The following is a 21846-nucleotide window of genomic DNA, read 5'->3' as shown; positions in this document are numbered from 1 at the left end:
GACTATCCCGTTGCAGATGTTTGATAATTCCGATAAACAACGATAAATGTCATCGGTGCGCTCAACTAATCGCTTCTGTCGCTTGTAATAAAATGGAATAACGACCGTTGATTTCGCGGCTGTGTTCTTTCGGTTAAACAAACGAGTGAATCATGTGCGATTACCGACCAAATCTATTGGAAGTAATAGTGTGTTCAGAGTGGCGCGTGCAAATTATACAGATTGATTGCTCGCGGTAATGAATTGCGAGATCGATGAACATTGCACTCGCGGCACTTCATGCTATAAATCTAAACGTGTCGTTGCATTAGCGCATAATAGTAAAACAGTGCGCAATACAAAAAAACCGTACGTTTGGCAAGCACGCCGATTAATCTAAATCGTGTGTATCGCAAAGTACGCAAGGTACGAATGAGAATTTTCAAATAGTCCCTGGCTTAAATCGTATAAAATAGCCCGACACTAATTTGATGCTCTTTGTAATAGTAGCTTTTGGTAGAAATTATAATTGACTTTTTATAAATCGATATTCGCGTCCACTGTAATAAAGACAGAGGCAGAAATATTAGAAAATTGTAACTCTCGGAAAATAACTTATAGCGTTATAGAGTTTATAGAGAATATTGCATAAAATTATAGTGTTTTATATACGCATAGTGTTTTACATACATTTTATAATGTTTAACGATATATTATTAATATAATACAATAATAATTTTTCTTTAAGATTTATAAAGACTTTTATGAAATGCATTATTTTGCTTCTTGATATCTTTTAAAAGAAAACAGTAGAAATTACTTAAAATTAAACATAGTAATAATAATCTTTCTCTGAGAAAGAACATTTTTCTGAAATTTTGAGCATCTCTATTGCAAACTTTCCCATGTCACATCAATTTAATTCCATATAATTACATTTAGGAATCATCAAATCTCGATATAAAGACTTGCATTTATCTTGAAAGCAGCGCGTTTTCTTCGTTTCCGCCCATTTTTACTCTTTCTCTCTAATTTTCATATAAATGCCAGGACGAAATCTCGGATATCGCAAAGACCACGAGAAGACCGCTCTAATTGTAAGGATCTGGCAGGATACACGGAGGAGCGTCGCGTCGTCCTACTTTGTGCGCTTGGTCTCCGATACGAGCACACGCCCAGTCGACACATATGTAATGTAGGTTTTTCCGGAGGAGCTCCTAGAAAAGTGGAGCCAGATGCGACCCCACTGTTTCAAATTGTCCCAAGACTGCCTCCCCCCGGTGGTGAAGCATGTTACTCTCGAACGTGTCTTCACCGCGCGCGCGCACGAAAATAGTTCGTCCCTTCCGTTCTGCGGATAAATTTTAAATAAGAGTCATCCTGGCTCAACTCAACCGACGATGTCTTTTCCCGTCGCCGGGATTTGTGTGCGTCGTCGTTTCTTTATTTAATAGCCCACCGCGAAATTTCGACGACTAACATTTGTAGTTGTATCCAACTAGTATCTTGAAAAATACGAGGATTATTTTGCATGGAAACAGTAGTGCAACATATTTGATACATAAAAAAATTGTATATATATATATATATATATATCAAAAAATTAGCAAACTGACATTCTTATTAAATTTAAAATTGAATTTTTCTTAAACATTTTAATTTTTACAAGGTAGTAAAAAAAATTGAGTAAAACTCTGTATTAAGACTCTCGGCGTGAATTATAAGAAATATAATAAAACTTTATTCATCAGCTTTGTTAAAAAAGTTTTTAAAATTATTTTTCGTATCTTTCACCGTAAATTTTTATAGAATTAATTAAAATGATATATAATCATGTTCATATAATTAATAAATTTTTTATTATTTGTATGGCCTTTTTCAGAGAGCATAATAAATGCGTTTATAAATATAACTTATTTCCGTATTAATTTTTGTACATAAGCGTAACATAAATGAGCACATATTGACCTATATATTATACAATCATTTTTATTACATGCCTATGCATATGCATCATAAAATCTGCAGCAAAATCTGCCGCAAACGGAATGTAACTGCGCTGTGATTACGACAGATAAGGGGGAAGCATTCCCTCGTCATGGTCGGACAATAAAATTCATTGTCAGACGGAGGAACTCTATGAGCCATACGGATCTTAAGGTCGCCACACGCCATTGTCTCTGCGAGTTATTTTCGGAGACGTTGTCGTCACGATTCGAAGTACAAAAAGATTCATTCCCCTTCCGATTGCTCGGCCTTTATGAAACGAGCCGTTTCCAAGAGATAATTGAAAAAAAAATCCGCCTACAATCATCAATTTCTCTTGTTCTTAACTGAATTGTACAAATTTATATTTACAATAAAAATTAATATAAATTAATATATTTACAATAAAAATTAATATAAAAAGAACGGCTTTTCTCGTTTTAAGTAATATCCTGTGTTTCTTATCCACATGTTGCGAAAGGTGCAAATTTCATAAGTTAAAATAAAAAGTCATTCACGCTTATATTTTCTTTTGCATGAGAAATGACCTTTTCGTTTACATTATAACCTCGATCGTTTATATAGTAGAATTTAACGAAGAAATACACTCAATATTCAGAGAAAGTAAAACTTTGTGTCCTAGATTGAGAAATGCAATAAAGAATTAATTCCTTTAGCTAAGCTTACTGCAGTTAAGGACGGATCGTGACAACGTGCCTCTGTCGTTTTGGATAATTAATATCGGGTATATTACGGCAGTAGGGATAAACTGCATTATACACGTAGGGGGCGGGAGGAAGGGGTGAGCAGATTGGTCTACAATATTCATTGAATGTTAATATAACAGAATACATAAGCTAATAACGTAGTATAGGAATAGTTTCCCGGAATAATGTAAGATATTAGTGGTAGATTAACATATCCATCCTTCGTATAGACATTATATCTGCAAATTTACATGAAAATTGCAGAATTATTATATAAAATTATACTATAAATTATTAATTATATGTTACACATAATTTTGTTAAATTATGAAATGAAGAAATAATTTGTTAAATTAAATATTAGATATAACTATGCTTATTAATAAAATCTTCACATTTTAGAGCTATAAAAGCTACTTTATTTTAACCGCAATCTCCATCAAGCTTTGAATTTTATTATTATTAGATATCTAAAAGCCGGAAATTTGATTCTAATTATTTCTTAGCGCAAATCAGATTTACGAGAATAGTCGCTTTGGCCAGTCGTTCCGCGCTGATGGAGTTATGCGCGTGTTAAAACTATTTTTGCGACAATGTCATCAGTGGCGACGACCTTCCAGCGTCCGTTGAGTCTCGATAATGCTGTCAACGATAAAAAGTTTCTCGGTTGCCGGTAAAGTTCACTGGTTCAACATATAGTACTGCACAAAACAACGATCTTTGATGGCTTTTGAACAAAGTGCAAATCGATATTGGAAAAACGCACATTGGTTGACGGAGTGTGATTATTTGTTAAATCCAATCATAAGAAGGAAAGCATGATTCATTCTGGTTGCATATAAATATATAAACATTTTTAATTCTATACATTAATTTTATAATTATTATTGTACAACAGTTATTACATTTCGAGTTTTTTAATTTAAGAAATAGTGTTTCACATAAAATGCTTGTTTTGCATAAAATAATCTAAATAATTTTAAGTAAATCAAATTTATTTGTATTATTTTATTATTATGTTGTTTCGTTTGTGTTATTTTGCATTACATTTGTATTATTTTGTATTAAATACATGTTTTATATTGTTCAATTGCGTTAACAATTTAAAATACACAGCAAAAAAATATTTCCCTCTATTGTAAATAATGATTCATATTTTTCTATTCCAAGATTATTATAAATATACATTTGGGTTAAAATATTTAAATTTAATATTTAAATTAATCCATTTGAATAAAGCATATGCATTTTTGTACAACCAAATAAAATTATTCTACCCTAAATTAGGGCAAAGTTTTACAGTGTACTAAGTTAACGGTGAAATTTCACCTTTCAAAGAAAGGCGTGCAAGCAAGAGTTTTCTCTGGTAGAAATAACGCGTTGGCAGATGAGCCATTAGATCAGCGTATATCTCGCTCGCTATTAAAACAGATGAAAAGTAAACAGGAATAATTGCAGGAGTCTGCAAAGCAAACGGTTCTTCTTGCGGTATTCCTATATAATGTGTGACAGACATAAACATGATATATAATTTGTTATCTTGTATATATCCTTCTAGAGAGACGCGGTGCTATATAATAAAGCATCTTATTTGGATTACATCTCTTGGTTTAATCAATTTCAAACAGAAATCTTTTTAGCGTTTAAAAAAAAACCAGTAATCTTCCAAAACAATTGCACAAATTTGTAATTATTATTTAAATCTGTAATTTAATTATTTTTGTAATCGATATCGAGATTTAAAATTTATGTATTGTAGAAGAAATCCAAAGTTTCCTTTGTAATATAAATTTTAGAGTAACCTTTCAAAAATTAAGCGCTTGTCCTGTTTGTGATAACTTGTGCTTCATCATTGGATTAGCCTTATTTTACTGTTTTGAAAGTGGCAGCACTTACACAGCGCTTAGAATCGATCAAACAAAGTTTAAGCAAATCTAAGCACTTGATAAATCTCTTTCGATTTCTGTAACAAGTATGATCGCATAGAAACTTTCCTAACTTTGCTCTGCAACTTTAGAATATAGAAAACGTTGAGAGACTGATAAGAAAAGCCGACAGTATCCGATGGTATCCGACAGTATTATTGGCTGCAAATGCAATTTATGCGGATGTTTAGAGTGCAAAGGCTCAAGAGATTCGAGAGAAAATATATAGATATTTACGCACAGAGGAAACATCCCAGAATAAAAATAAGAATATGTTTTATAACACAGAAATTATAGTTTGTTATTCTTTTGGATTTTAACAATAATTATGCGTAAAATGAGTTTGATAAGATTCATTAATTTATTATTATTTATATTTGATTTATTTTTCATAGGAAAACATAAGTTAGAAATCTGTCGTAAAATTGATATTCTCGTTTTGTAAATATTCAGCAAAGACAAAAAATTTCAATTATTACTATATTTCAAGCCTCTTTCTTTTTTTCTTTGCATGCAAAAATAAAACTCAACATTAGAAATCTAATATTAAAGACATATAAAACAATATTAATAAATTTTAGAATAAGAACTAAATTTTTATATAAATTATTTTATATAAATTTTTATATAACCATATACGTAATACAGTAAATGTTTGTCATCACAAATTATTTTAAACTCTTAAAAAACTCTCGACATTATGCAATAACTACATAGTAATTACGAAATTAATGTACAGAGTGATATATTTATATCTACATATTTTTATGTAATTTTCATGTAATATAAAATAATTTTATTCTCTTGGAGATAGAGCGTCTGTGCCGCCAACCGCATTGACATTTCGCCAATATCGTAACGATGTAACAACGTTATATTAAATTTAATTATGCACTCAGTCGAATAACCGAGAAAATATCATAGCTAAAGTCGAACATGTCGGTGGAATAAAGGAACGTAAGAAAGGAGAATGTCCTTATCTTCGAGGACCTGTCGCGCTCGGCGCTCAACAATGATCCTCCGGGGAGAAACAGAGACGAGTGTGTCGACGACGCTGACAATGCCGTCCACGACAAGTTTTCTTGCGGTGAGGAACACGACTGGATGCAGAGAGTACAACGCCGTATACACAGTACGACGCACTGTGTCTATGATAAAGCATAAAAGTGGTAAGAAACGTACAACCCCGTTAAAAATATGTCATGCTACCGGAAAAGCGTAAGGAAACAAGAGTAAGTATGTCTTCGATACACGAATGAGAAGAGAAACGTCAACGTTATTTATTTTTTTAGGTAAAGTCTCATTTTCGAGATAGAAGTTATATAAGGGGTTGAATATATTACTGTAAAAAGTCCCTCTTTTGTATAAAACATTTCGTAAAATTTCGTCAAAGTTAAAAGAACGATTTTTTGTATATTTTATAAAAGTTTTAAAATAATATCTCTACACATATATCTACTCGTTTCCTACACAGTTATTTTTTCTATACGAAAACAGGTTTTCCCGTTAATGCTTATAAAAATATGGGAGTCTCGAGATCGACAAATTCGACACGTTTTACTGTTTTACTATTACATCTCTCTCTCTCTCTCTCTCTCTCTCTCTCTCTCTCTCTCTCTCTCTCTCTTCTCTTGTATCTCGAAATCTTGAATTTATCTTTTTGTTCCTGTGTTGTTTGTGCTCGTTTTCTCTTACTTTATACATACATGTATATATATATATATATATATATATATATATATATATATTCTCAATACATATATACATGTGCACCTTTGATTCAGATGTTAACATATATTCATTTCGTCGTAATAACAAGTTTGATATTAGATTTTTGCCGCACGTATAATGTAATCAAAGTTGCTGGGCGACGATATAATAAAAGTAATGTCATACATCGTTATATACATAAACCACGTTTGCAACAAGAAACTGGTCGTGCACCTCACATCTCTAATATCAAACTTCTTGTTGCTGCCGCACACGAAGCAGGTATGTGTCGTGCAGTGCATCGATTAAAATATATATTCTTTTAATATCTTGATGAGTTTAAAGTCTGCGCAGATGAAGGCATCAAAGGCTTTTTCTCACGATATAAACGGGACAAGATTGAAATGGCGAACGGTGGATCGCTTCGTTTCTTCATCGCGAGCACAGTCTCGATTTCTGTCATCGTTAGAATCGATTATTACAGGCGAGGCGATTCAATTGCGAGTATCCAAGGAAACACAAAGGGACCGATGACGCAAGTGTATCTCTCTCTCTTTCCCTCTCGTTTAATTGTAGCGTGGGAAAAGGCAAAAAATGACGGGCATTCGTACTATACTCCTGGGCGTAATCGCGATATATCTCTTACGACTGTAAATGGTCTTCGTTTCGCACTAACGACCCTGTCCACACTTTCTAAAGACTTAAATGGCGACGTGACTTTCGCCACAATCGTTTCGCGTTGCCATAAACAGTCGACGATACCTAGCCTCGCATTCAACGATCCGGCATCAACACATCTTTGTCGGAATGTTATTTCGTAACTCGTCAACGGTAGAACATTACTTCGATGTCCTCCTTATTTCCGAAGAAATTAAATCAGAATGATATTCTCCAGTGCTGATCCAGACAAAAGATGTTTCCACACGTGGGAATTTAGCTGGCATAAAACATGTTATCAGATTTTATTTTCAACAAGAAGATAATTTACATATATTAAATGCAGAAAAATTTATGGAAAGAATAAAAGAGGCATCGCGCAACTATTTTTGCAATGACAATGTGTGTCTATTTAAAAACGAGTTACAATGAGAAATATACAGTATAGAGAGAAAGCAAAGCGCATATGTAAATCTCTACCTTATCTTCTGAAAAGAGGAGAAAAAAATGAGAACGAAAATGCGCACGAGAGAATAAAGCTGCACGAGACAATAATTTCACGCGATCGCGATTGGTTGGTTACGATATTGCGGCGCGAGATGAGATGACACGCGACTTTGAACATGCGCGGCGTTGCAATTTCTGTATGCAAATTATTGCCCACCGCAAGGGCGCTCGGCGTCGTTGCTCGCTCAAAAGTTATAACTGTATTCCCGCCTAATATCGCCACGCGGAGCTAATTTCGTATAATAATGTACAGACATTTCGGGTTTAATACTGGGTGCGTTTAAAGTTTTACGAGGTGCGACACACATACGTCGACGCGATAGATTTAGCGCGCGGTCAGCGTGTCGGGATAGAATATTCTTTTATTTCGCCTTCGATATACGGCTGCTAAACAGAAAAACAATTTAATATGAATTGTATTTTATGAGAAAAATACTGTTATGTATTTTTTTTTAATTTATAGAAAAACCACAAGGAAAGATGCTATAAAATATTTGTTCTATAAAATAATTTTTCTTTATATGTGTGTAAAATAATTTTTGTTATACATAAAATTTTTATGTTAGCAATATTTTTAAGTGAAAATAATGTACGTTCAAAATAGAAAAATATAATTTGATATTTTGAGAAAGTAATTTTTTTATTTCTGCTTATTGTATATGATAAAAATGTAGACGTCAATATAAAAAGCTTACATGTTTAAGAAACATCGATGTTTCTGTTTATTCTCGGTTCCGATCGGGCAATATCGGCTGCGAGCGAGCATTGAGCATATAAGAAGTGTCATCTGTCATCTCGAATCGCAATCGCCACTTACGATTGGGCGATCCAATATGCAATAGTCATAACGCGTTATATCGAAAATATATCGCGAGATATAAAATGCATAATCGCGTTTGAGAAGCCGCTGACGTATCGCATATTATAATTTTACTTTTCTTATCTTCCATTAAACAATTGCTTTGGTTAAAATAACGAAAGTTATCTTTGATATGGATCCTGAAACGTTTGCTTAATATTCATAGTTTTATAAATCGAGTTATGAACCGCAATAAAAATTAATATAACAAATAAAATATACGAATAGTAATTAATTATATTATTATTATATTATTATAATATTATATTATTATATTAATTGTAATTTGCAATGAATTACATATATATTTTTTCTTCGAAACAACTATGTGTTTTCTTTACACCAATTGATTCCTCTCATTATTTTGTGCATAAAAGTATTAAGGTAAGATAATCGAAAAATGAATATTTTACAAGATATTTTACGGTTTATGTAAAATTAAGAAATGATTTCAAGCCTCATAACTCGAAAAGTACTTAATGAAAACTAACTTAATTATAGTGTTTTGGAAAGCTCTCGAGATAAGCTACAAGAATATGCAATAAAAAATTGGGGTTTCCATTTACAGAATTCAAGGTGACCTTTACGTGACCTTGACAACACTCTTCAAGGTCATACTGATATCGCCATGTAATGCGTTACTTGAAACCTTACAACTTTTGTCTGAAATATTTTTGTCTGCCGCGCTCAGTTTTTGAGATATTCGGCTGATACGGGTGGTTTGCGACACCCTGTATATATTTTAATGCGCGAGATAATTAAAAAAAAGCGCTGCAATTCTTTTCAGTATTAAATAGCATTACGCACATACATATTAATGTAAATATCCGCGTTATACAGCGTTATGTACTCGGAGTATTATTTTCTTACATGGTGATTATCTGAAATAGCATATTTTTTAGATAAATTTTTTTCATTAGCTTCTCCCATATTTTTATTATTAAGCAAAAAGGGTGCGTAGTTTAAACTTATAAATGTTCATTACTTGTTCGTAGCTTTAATCCCAAACAATGCGTGTTTCACAACGACCAACATCCGCGGGTAAAGCCAAGAGCGTTTTCACGCGACACTCACGGTGGCCCTTTGGAAACAGTCACATTGGGATTAACTCCTATTTCTCGTCTGTAGGTACTCTCCATTCCTCTTTCGGCAAGCACCGCTCGCAAACGTTTAATTACCCCAAGCAGTACTGTATTTAAAAAAGGTCGAGCAGGCATCGAACGAGCTTGTTGACTACCCTTGTGAGCGGGCTTTATCACGTTCGCGTAAACCGATGTTCTAAAGTGATTGTCCGGGCGCGCGTGTATTTCATTCCCGATACAAATGCAATCGGTGATCCTCCCCCCGATCGTTTCCTAAAAGCATGAGATTATCTATGCGCGTACTATCGACTCTTTCACTTTGCCGTGTTGAAAAGCTCGCTGATCTTATCGGATAGCACGACTGAAATCGCGTATGAATTCATATTCCGCACATGCATTGATTACATTTACTATGTTTTGCATGCGTATAAAAAAAAGTACCCCTGTATTTTGATCGAAAATATTATAAATAATCCTTAGATAAAAATAAAATTTTTATATTCGATATTGAAATCATAGACTCGATCGAGCAAATTGAAAAGGTTCAACACAACATGATAACTTTGCAACGATAAGAGATTATATAACGTCTTATAAGTTAGCGGAACAAAATGGGCGGAATCAATTATAATTGATATTTTTATTTGTTGCTCATTTGTTGCTAAAAAGTTGCCAAAGAAAAAAATTTGTTGCTCTGTAATTTAAAAAAAAAAATCATGTTCCGCTAAAGGAAGATTAAGTTAGCGGAACAATATATATAACAACAAAATTATACGTAATAATAATATAAAAATTTGTTGCTAATTTGTTGCTAATTTGTTGCTCTTAAAATATTCAATTTGTTGCTTGCAAAATAAATTTAAACAATAGCGGAAAACTTTTCACAGCGAGCAAAGTTACAAGAGTAAACTATCAGAAAAAAATTTGTTGCTCGCTTAAATTTGGTATTGAGATATTATTTGAATTTGTTGCTTTCGAAATATCCAAGTTCCGAATTTGTTGCTTGCAAAATAAATTTAAATAATGATGAAAAACCTTTCACAGCGTGCAGAGCTACAAGAATAAACTGTCAAAAATAAATTTGTTGCTCACTTAAATTTTATATTGGAATATAGGTTGAATTTGTTGCTTTCGAAATATCCAAGTTTCGAATTTGTTGCTTGCAAAATAAATTTAAACAATAGCTGAAAACCTTTCACAGCGTGCAAAGTTACAAGAGTAAACTATCAGAAAAAAATTTGTTGCTCGTTTAAATTTGGTATTGGAATATAGGTTGAATTTGTTGCTTTCGAAATATCCAAGTTCCGAATTTGTTACTTGCAAAATAAATTTAAAAAATGATAAAGAACCTTTCACAGCGTGTAAAGCTACAAGAGTAAACTATCAGAAAAAAATTTATTGCTCGCTTAAATTTGATATTGGAATATAGGTTGAATTTGTTGATTTCGAAATATCCAAGTTCCGAATTTGTTGGTTGCAAAATAAATTTAAACAATAACGAAAAACCTTTCACAGCGTGCAAAGTTTAAATTACATCGAAAACATATTGACTGAATTTTTACTTAATATATTTGGCACAAGTATTCAAGGCCATATAAATCTTATTAATTGTTATTGTCGTCATATACATATTCTTGTAATTTAATTTGTTTATTATTTAAACTTATTGCAACAAATTCGAAACTTGGATATTTCGAGAGCAACAAATTCAACTTATATTCCAATACCAAATTTAAGGGAGCAACAAATTTATTTTTGATAGTTTACTCTTGTAGCTCTGCACGCTGTGAAAGGTTTTTCATCATTATTTAAATTTATTTTGCAAGCAACAAATTCGGAACTTGGATATTTTGCAAGCAACAAATTCAAACTATATCTCAATACCAAATTTAAGCGAGCAACAAATTTTTTTCTAGTAGTTTACTCTTGTAACTCTGCACGCTGTGAAAGGTTTTTCATCATTATTTAAATTTATTTTGCAAGTAACAAATTCGGAACTTGGATATTTCGAAAGCAACAAATTCAAACTATATCTCAATACCAAATTTAAGCGAGCAACACATTTTTTTCTAGTAGTTTACTCTTGTAGCTTTGCACGCTGTGAAAGGTTTCTCATCATTATTTAAACTTATGGCGCGAGTAACAAATTCGAAACTTGGATATTTCGAGAGCAACAAATTTAAATAATATCTCAATACCAAATTTAAGCGAGCAACAAATTTTTTTCTAGTAGTAGTTTACTCTTGTAGCTTTGCGCGCTGTGAAAGCTTTCTCATCATTATTTAAACTTATTGCGCGAGCAACAAATTCGAAACTTGGATATTTCGAGAGCAACAAATTCAAATAATATCTCAATATCCAAATTTTTTTCTGATAGTTTACTCTTGTAACTTTGCTCGCTGTGAAAAGTTTTCCGCTATTGTTTAAATTTATTTTGCAAGCAACAAATTGAATATTTTAAGAGCAACAAATTAGCAACAAATTAGCAACAAATTTTTATATTATTATTACGTATAATTTTGTTGTTATATATATTGTTCCGCTAACTTAATCTTCCTTTAGCGGAACATGATTTTTTAAAAAAAATTACAGAGCAACAAATTTTTTTCTTTGGCAACTTTTTAGCAACAAATGAGCAACAAATAAAAATATCAATTATAATTGATTCCGCTCATTTTGTTCCGCTAACTTATAAGACGTGATTATATAATGGTGATATTATACGGAACCTATATATGAGAAATTATTAGAAACAATTGATTTCATGTTTCATTGTTGGAACTTTATTGTTCGAATGATGATATATTTCAGTCTTACATATTCACATTTTATATATTCATATTCATATTTTTATATTATTATATATTCACATTTTATATATTCATATTGTACTCCTGTTTTTATTAATGCAAAGGATTTTTTTGAAGTTATCTTTCTTGAAATTTCTCTATGATGGATGCCCTATCAGAAGCTGGATAAGAAAGGATTATTTCAATATCAGCAGAGAAATTTTACAATAGAATCTATATTATATGCGAAATGGAAAATAAAGTATTTTCATTTTCTGGATGCATATCAGAAAATACCTCCCTTAATCTTTTACATCTCAATTCTCTGAAACTCTATCGCAAAATTATCTTGTAAATTCTTATCTTTATGCCTTATTCATACCACCCATTATATGCAATTGCATTTAGACTGGCAAAAATATCAAAACAATTCAGCATTCAAATCTAATTTTTGCACATGCTCGAATATAACATTGCGTTACATTCAATTTTCCCTAAAACGATTTCCACTTTTCCATAATCGTTTGCAAATCCATATTTTGCGATTACATTGAAAGAAACAGAGAAAGGAAAAGAGAAAAAAGAGTATCAGCAAGTTTTCATACAGCTCAAACTATTGCATGCTCAGCCATTTCTTTTTTTTTCATTTCTTCATTGCGAGGAACTTTTTATTACATAAAGTCGAAATATCAACGTATATATCTCTCTCTTGAATTTGAATATATATGATTGTGTACGATAAACTTCCACTATAAACAACCATATAACAACTATATAACATTATACAACATATAACAACTATATAACTATACAACTATATAACAACTATATAACACCATATAAAACTTTAGAAAAATATGTAAAATTTTTACCTTCGTGCAATTACTATTATTTCTTTTTTAAAGGCAACCATGTTTACATCAAAATAATTAACAAGTCATTCTCGTTTTTTTTATATTCTAATGAAAAATATTTTATTCTACAATATAAAAATTCTAATAAGGAAAGGCTTATATTTAAAAATATTTATTGTTTATATATTGTTATAATATTGTTATAATATCTCTTTGTTAAGCAAATTTTATCGGTACAGTTATGGCTTCAAACTTCTTTAAATATATTTCTTCATTAACGCTTCATTAAAACAGTTTTAGATAAAACAGTTTCAGATTTCCCTTACGTTTTTCTTCATTATAACAGTTCATTATATCGGTTATGGCTTTAAAATCTGCATTAAATCTCTCTTGATAATTTCACTAGGATAGCAAAGTCGAGATTCTTCGCACTTGAAAAAAATCTTGCAAAATTCCGAGATTGAAAAAGAGCTTGCATAGCTTCCTATCAGAATTCTGATGTATCACTTTCAGTGAATCATCCTTTATACATTCATCGAGTGATTTTTTTCTGTATTAATGATACCATCCTTTCAGTCACTCACTAATTTTCTCTCTCTTTCGCTCTCTCCTCCCCCCTCTCTCTTTCCGTATGAGATCCAGTACTATCGCAAACAATACATACAAACAGCATTTTCGTTGCGCGACCGCCATACAGGCCAAAAAAAGGTGCTGAAATAGAGGAGCGCGGGTAAAAACGCGGTGAGGGAAAGAGACAAAAATCGAGGCTGTGCGAACTATCGGAGAGCGAGCACCGTAGTAATACCTACGCCGCAGTCGCCACGTACGAATCCGGATGGGAGATGAGAGAAGAAAAAAGCACACACATCGCATTTTCTCCTTTTTGGGCGACGCACTCGAAAACGCAATGTTTCTCGCTCCGACGAGTTTTCCGGCTCGTCCGTTTGCCTAGCAAACGACGTGAATAATGCCTCGGAATGAAAGCTCGCTATCGCCAGAACGCGGCCGGCCACCTTTATCTTCGTTTCTTCCTACGCTCCGGTCCATCTTTTACCGCCTCTCTTTTTCTCTCAGTTTCTCTCTCTCTTTCTCTCTCTTTCTACTCCGTTCTTCGATCTTTTGCCTCTGTTCCATACCGAATCCCGGGCGGCAACAGCAGCGTAATCGAACGAGAGAGGCCTCCCTTCTTTCTCGTCTAGACTCGGTAATCCACCCGGTCATTATCTAAAACGTTCCTAGCGAAGCTACTAAATGCCATCGGTATCTCTCTCGGTGGCCTTCGTCTTCAACTCTTCGACGCCCGCTTCCTTTTGCTACCGCCCGTCGTTCTATTCTATCTCGGTATGCCTTTCGAGATCGCACGAACGCGGTCTTTTCAGCTATGCTGCTACACGAGAGGAAAGATGCAGTCCATGATATTTCCGTGATATTTACTTATTCCCCAAGACAAAGCGATGCGCGAAATGAAACAAAGGATTGGAGGCGCAAAACTTGTTTTAATTTCAGGTACTATATAAAACCGTGGATATTATTCCTCGCGTATCAATTGAGGATGATATAATATTTTCACGCAAAAATGTGTCGTAAGAAAAAATCAGTCAGTTGCAAAAAAAAGTATCGAGAGATGATTATTTTACATAAATACCTTTTTATGAAAGTATTACTATCATACAGGGTGTCCCAAAACACATAATTGTTTCGAAGAAAAAATATGTAAATTGCAATTAACAATTACATATTTTTTCTTAGAAACAATTATGTTTTTTCTTTACATCAATTGATTCCTCTCATTATTTTGTACATAAAAGTATTAAGGTAAGATAATCGAAAAATGAATATTTTACTAGATATTTTATGGTTTATGTAAAATTGAAAAATTATTTCAAGCCTCATAACTCGGAAAGTAATGAAAACTAACTTAATTATAGTGTTTTGGAAAGCTCTCGAGATGAGCTGCAAGAATATGCAATAAAAAGTAGGCAGTTCCATTTAAAAAATTGAAGGTGACTTTCACGTGACCTTCAAACGACTTTTCAAGGTCAAACCAATGACACCATCTTATGGCCCCCTTCGAGCCATACAACTTTTGTCTGAAACATTTCTTTCTAAAGTGCATAGTTTATGAAATATTCGACCGTTCCGGGACTTTTGGGACACCCTGTATAAGTATTCGTGTAAAATATGATCACTGGATGACAAATTTTAATCTAAAATTGTTTTTATAAAGTAATCGAGAGAAGAACGAAACGAATCATTTACATTTCTAATTTACATTTCTAATTTCTTTGTAATCTTATGCTTATCCATATATGTCTCGTTACTTATCATAAGTCGAAACAGTCCAAGACTCCATTAGCATAACGTACAGCATCATTTCTTTATTAAAGCCTACTGATCGGTAAACGTTATCCAAAATTCGACCATAGTGCCCGGGTTTAATGATAGTCGAGGATAATGGGTGCGCATACAGACAAGGAGCGAGACGAGATACGAGGAGAGAAAGAGGAAGAGAGAGACGGATGATACAAACGCCAGGCCGGGTAAAGGGAATAGCTCTCTACCGAGGGCCGGCATTCCATCCAGGTGTCTATTTCGGGAGAATGACTGGACCCGTTTTCGGGTGTCGTGTCCGCCTCTATTTCGCCCTCTCGCTACCCCTGCTCGCTTTTGTCCATTGGAATCACGCCAGTTATCGCCGGAGACGCGTCCCATCTCGATCTTCGCCGTCGGCGATATGTCACTCCCGTTCCCTCCAACATTTTCGCGCTCGATAACCGAAATCCCCGGTCTCCCCCTCGTCCACGAGGCACTTCCCACGAAGCGTCCAAGATTTCAGACTCCCGACCGAATCATTCCTTCTCGCACAGACGCAACGCAGTGTCGTTTTCGAATATCCTGTATATTTTACGTTCACACTTTTTTACATTTCTCTTCGTCTAACATCTTTGCGAGAAACACTGAAAGTTATCTTCACTCCTGTAGTCAAATAGCGTCTCTTTTTCTCTTTTTGATGACGACTTTTCATTGTTCTTATACACGTCTGTATTACCTCAAGTAATCCTCTCCTTTTATACGTAATCATAGCTTTGATGACGGAGAAACTACCGTTTTTTTATGTCGCTACAATAGCAAGAATACGTTTTTTCAGACGTTTTTTCTAACGACACCAAGTAAAAGAATACAAAAAAGTGGAGAGAGAAGAAAGAAATGAGAGAGAAAAGAGAGAAAAGAGTTTATGAAACATTTAAAAAAATACAATACATACACATTGAAAAATTCTGAATTCTTTGCTCTAAGAATTAAGTTGCTATTTGTTAAATAAAGTCTTGATAAAGTTTTACATTTTTTCAGCATTCTTTCCAATTCAACATTAAATATCATTGTAGCAAACCCTGTTTTGAATTTAAAAATTCTGTTAAAATTTCGCTGAATAATTTAGCTTAATTTTATAACGTACGTTTTTATTACGAATTCTAAATTGCTCGAGAGCGCACTCAATTAAATGTTTAATAAAGAATAATAATTTATCATTTTGTACATAGAAAGTTAATAAAAATATTAGATATAAATAAGATAATAAGTTAATAATTAGAGATAATATAATCAAAATAAAAAAAGAATTATTTTTAAATATCGGGGAGAAAGAGATTTTTTAAAATAATATTCTTGCACTACGAGTTCTATTTATGAGAGATAAATGTAATTCATGGTGGAAAATGTCATTTTTTTGTTACAAAAGTTGCGTCGCGCGTGACCAATATAGTATTCTACAGACGGTACAATTTTTGCCCGAAAAAAATGATGGCTCGCCATTCGAATCTGGTCCCCGGAGAAAGGTTGTTATTCAAAATCGTCTAGTGTTGAGAACTGTCCACTTTCTCCGCTACCTAATGGCTTTCACTCTCAGCAGGGATCATTTTCCGGTACAATGGGATTCGTATGACCGTATTTAAGAGGAAGATGACTTCATTTTTTATGTTTTACTATTCATTACGTGACAACGTTTTTCTTGCGTCACGGGGCCCGAAGACCTCGTGTGGGTTGGTGTGGTCCCCGCTGAGGGTTGAGAATCGTGAAATTAGGCACTAGGGCGGACATCCGTATCCGTATAGGACGAGTGCAGCATCAAAATTCCGCCGGCATGCGATATCATAGCGGTCGCGGCATCTCCAGCGTGGTAAAAACCTCGTCCCGACGAAAGAGGCGAAAGACCGAGGGCGCAACAGCGGTAGAACGGAGCGTGTGCGGCGGTCATCTTAATTACCTAATTTTTTCGACAGCGTATTAAAGCGCGCGCGAGCTTCGAAGACAATTACTAAAGTATACGACGAGCTCGTCGGGCCTGAAAATGCGGTTTGAAATTTTTGCCCATTTATGAACACGGCCGAAACCGCCGCTAGCCATTTTTTGTCCCTAGTCGATTCTACACGGGAGGAGCGGGAGAGGGGAAGACAATAATAACTCGATATGCCAAAAAGAGAGGTTCGCTTTAGCGTGCACTTAAGAAGAGATTCCAATTTATATCAACTTGAGCAAGAAATAACGGGGGGAAAGAGGGGAGAAACTTGTGTAACTGCTCGCTTCCGCTAAAATGTGGATAATCTTGCGCGCCAGAAAAAAATTATGATAACCGAAAATAATTCAAGAGATTCAAACCAAATGTCGGACATGTGAAAATCTTGAAAAGCTCCACGTAATTAGAAACACATGCCATTAAGAGTCGTTTTACCTGGCATTTTAAAACTTCCGGTGTAATTTCTCAGCAAAGAACTCCATTTACTTCCTCTCTCATCTGGTTCACTTCTTTGATTTTAGACAGGACAGCTTATCCTCGCTTTATATACGCTCTCTTCTTCACTTTCTTAAAACCGCGCAAAGTTTATTCCGCAAAGTGTGCCGTCATACGAATTTTTATTTTCCCGGGGAAACCCACGCGAGGGATCGACCATGCCAAATTTCCGTCTGGCGCATAAAAATTTACGCGCGGTAGTAGTTGGAATGTCGATTCTGCCTCGACACATCGACGTATTTGTTCGATAACATACATGCTGCCTCTCCATTTATTCTTTCTCTTTTTCGCTCTTCGTCTCTTTTGCCCTTTCATGTCGACTACTATTCTGTTTTCGATGAAAAGCTCGGGCCAGTTCGGGCGTAAGCGATGGCGAGTATTCAAAAGTGTATTGCAAAAATTGCGCCGATAGAGAGGCAAATCGCGTTCGCGCAAGTGGCTTGAAAAATTTAACTTCGGTTGACGCATTCGATGTCGAAAAACACATCGAAAAAGCCGTCCTCCCGATCGCTGTATAATTCTCGAATGTATATTTTTTCACAGCCTTAAATGCTGACCGCTCTATTACGTTACGAAAGAGTGACGTCGTTCAAAGCAAAGTTGAACGAATAATTGTCGTTTCTCCGACATTCGTTAATATTCGCGCAAATGTATAATTAAGATTAATTGGCCCGTGTGCAGCGCACCGTGATAGATGATAGACATAGAAATAATGTCTCGAGCACTATCTCACCGCAACGGTATATTACAACTCGCGCTATTATGCATAAACTGTAGAACGTTTCCAGTAGATAGCGGGGAAAGGGTATAAATCATAATTATGAGCCCTTCGCGCGCGCAGACAGCAATATAAGTAGAACCACCGAATAACGCTGAGAACCGAGATAAATCAAGAAATCAGGCAAACAACGATTCGGAAGACGTTTGGATTCGCGCCTGTCGTTTGAGTAAGCAGCCTGTGTTTCTGGATAATCCTATTTCGGCTTGTCCCTTTCTCCGTCTCTCTCAAAACACTCTACATTCGCTGTCAATGCAGAAAACCAACATCGAATTCGCAGATAAAGGGAACGATAACGAGAAGAAAAGGGAGGGGGAAATAGAATTTCTCACGAAATTCTCTCTATACGATTGGCGTGAACGAAAACTCGTTTCGAAAACGATCGTCAAAAGATCGGCGTAGAATCTGCGAATACCTGCGGAAGAAAAAGAGTACGACTCGCTGTGTACTTGGTACTTACGTTTCTTTCGGTCCGGCGATTTCGCTTATTGCGTGCTATTCGCCAGTCGTCTAATAACGGGGGATTGTTTTCCTTCGTCGGAGGCGAGGCGAGGTGAGGTGAGGCGAGGGCGAGGTGAATCGTTGTACCGAATTATTCCGCGTCTTTGGCTCTGCAAGCAGGAAGCATAAAACGAAATTAATGTCGTAATAATCACGTTGCCGCATAACGTAATTCGGTAAAGCCGCGCGCCCTTGAGACACGGTTAATTCCGCAATAATTGTACTACACGGCAAATTATCACGATTAAATTACTCGATACAGTTGCGGGTGGACAGATTCTCTCGACATCGTACCGAGAACAAAATCGCTTTAATGTGGCAAACTATAGTCTCGAGTTACACGAACCAATTCGGGAGACAATGTTTCGAGAGAATATCGGGCGGTAAAAATAAGGAAGATAGTTCCTACAAGCGAATACACTTATAAAATATATACGCGATTGATTTAGCTTATAAAAATCGAAATAATTAGAAAATTAGAAACTGAATTATATGTACATTATATTATCATAAATAGTATAAATTAATATTTATAACTGTAAAGATAATTATATTGATTTTTGCAGGAAATCCCTTTTTGCTCAAATTCCGTAATATGAGCATGTATTATAATTTCAACTCGTTTTATTCGGTCCGTGAGTAAAGAGTGACGTATGCATGAACAGGAAAATTGGCACAAGTGCCGTCAATTTTTTAACAATTCTTTCAGCCTTGCCCGTGCGAAAAAATGTCATGTGCGAAAGCTTCATCAATCGACATTCTTACTGCCCATTTAACGCTAAATGCAGTTGCCCGGCTCTCATCTCGCGCCCGCACCGAATGCGATCTTTCTGTTAGACAAGCGGAACTCGTGTGAATTCGGCTTATCTCGGGCGTAGATCGCGAAAAAAGGGGCTGCGCATTCAGCGGCAAAAGTAAATTTCTTTTACTGAGCTCCGGAAAAAAGTGCGGCAATTTGCACGATCGTATCGCGCATGACTTGAGATACGAAACATGTATATTTCGAAGGTACATAAAAACCACCGCACGGTTTTCTAATTGCAAATTTTACGACCAGTTTGAGGCCAATTTTTGCTCGGATAAAATATCGCTTATCGTTTTACAAAATTTTCAATACTATATATCATTATAACATCAAATTTCAAATAAAAATTATAAAGCTTAATCGATACCAAAAATAACTGTGGAAAGATGAGGAAAATGAAAAACGGCTTGATATAAAAAATATTTAAAGGTTCCTCTATCCGTCATAATAATTCGCAGCGTCACATTATCATATTCAACCGAGTTAACTCCGCTTTCTTTGGTCACAGTGATTTAAAAGCATGATTTAAGAGATCATTTTTCTGCGTTCTTTACTTGTCGCGAATTATAATAGCTCGCTATAAAAATCTATGGATATCATTTGTAATATTAAATCGGCCGAGGACCGGCCGAGTGACACACGCTTGTCCCGCACCGCGGGACATGCGAGGTTCGTTTTCGAAATGACGACGGAATCGTCGTCAAACAACAAAGTCGCCACTACCGCTCCTCGTTTAAACGAAACACGTCCGATACCAAGCCTGAGCAAAGGCGAGGAAATATTCGCGCGTAGTCGTGAAAATAAAAAGAGAGAGATCAGCAAGGGAGAAAACAAAATCGCATAGCGACGGTTCTCACAAAGAAAGAGGATACGAGGAGAGAAAGCGAGCGAGAGAGAGAGAGAGAGAGAGAGAGAGAGAGAGAGAGAGAGAGAGAAAGAGAGTAAAGACGCAAACGGACGGAGATAGGGGACGAAAAGCGGAAGAGCGAAAGCGGAGATAACGGGCGAGCGAGAGAAGGAATGGAACAAAAGGCGAAGGGGGGAGGGGGGAGGGGGAGAGGACGACAGGGAGAACGGGCGAGAGGAAGGACTGTGGGCGAATGACGTTGATGAAATGCTTCTCAGCGGCGAACATGTAACGCGACCTCGGCGGATCGAGATAAACACATTCGCGAGTTGGATTCCTGCATCATCCTCCTTCCCCCTATTATCTTTCCTTTCTCCTGGCGCCCCCCCCCGTCTCATCCCCTCGCCCGATCGTGTTCGCGCGCGCGACGGCTCTTTCTTTAATCCATCCGAAGCTTTATCTCATTGACGAGATAGTTGGCTCGCCGAGATACGTCCGAATTCGCCGCCATATATCTATCCATCTACGGCTTCTCTCCGGCCGATCGGTCGGTCGGTCGGCGCGCCTATGATCGGTTTTAATCAGCGATTCGAATCGACTCGATTGAAATCGGCCCGAGCGCGATTCAAGCCCCGGCACATCCGCCATGCACTCCATTCCATAAAACTGAAATCGATACCAAGCGTCGTTCGGTTTGCTCGTCACAAAGCTCGGAAGTGGCAGAATTTCGCGCGTCAAGCATCGAAAAGTCATAGCACCGGGATTAGAGGAAAGGAAAAAGATGAAGTCTTAAGGAGTTATACCTAGTCAGCAAGTCGAAAAAAACGTATTTTTGGGGAATTTAAAAAAAAAACTGTTAGGTATTTTTATTTCATCGATTCTTTATCATAATATATATCTATCAAAGAAGTTTTCATAATTTTTTCAATTAAAAATATCGAGAAATGTAGGCACAGTAGCTATTTTCCAGAGACATCTTTTTTCGGAGGCGCTTGGCGGTGAGCAAGATTGCTCGGAGCTGGATCATTTGAAATAAAAAATTCAAAAGGATTTAGCTTTCGTATGAATTGA

The 21846-nt window shown here is 35.4% G+C and overlaps 1 protein-coding gene across 3 annotated transcripts in view; it reads right to left on the bottom strand.

Moving 5' to 3' along the window:
* LOC145969870 (uncharacterized) overlaps positions 1-21846 on the bottom strand; it is a 132046-nt gene that overhangs the window by 26003 nt on the left and 84197 nt on the right. Inside the window, exon 3 of one of the 3 annotated variants that reach the window (XM_083096165.1) lies at positions 19083-19233. The exons of the other annotated variants lie outside the window; for them this stretch is intronic. The gene's annotated coding sequence lies outside the window, so the exon portion shown is untranslated. The remainder of the gene's footprint in view (positions 1-19082; positions 19234-21846) is intronic. 3 annotated transcript variants of the gene reach the window in all.

The sequence above is a fragment of the Camponotus vicinus genome, unplaced genomic scaffold (assembly GCF_025532165.1).
Source record: "Camponotus vicinus isolate PSW18456_S1 unplaced genomic scaffold, iyCamVici1.0 SCAF_4, whole genome shotgun sequence".
Taxonomy (NCBI): Eukaryota; Metazoa; Arthropoda; class Insecta; order Hymenoptera; family Formicidae; genus Camponotus; species Camponotus vicinus.
The sequence above is the reverse complement of the archived record's forward strand: the minus strand, read 5'-3'. Positions and strand labels throughout refer to the sequence as shown.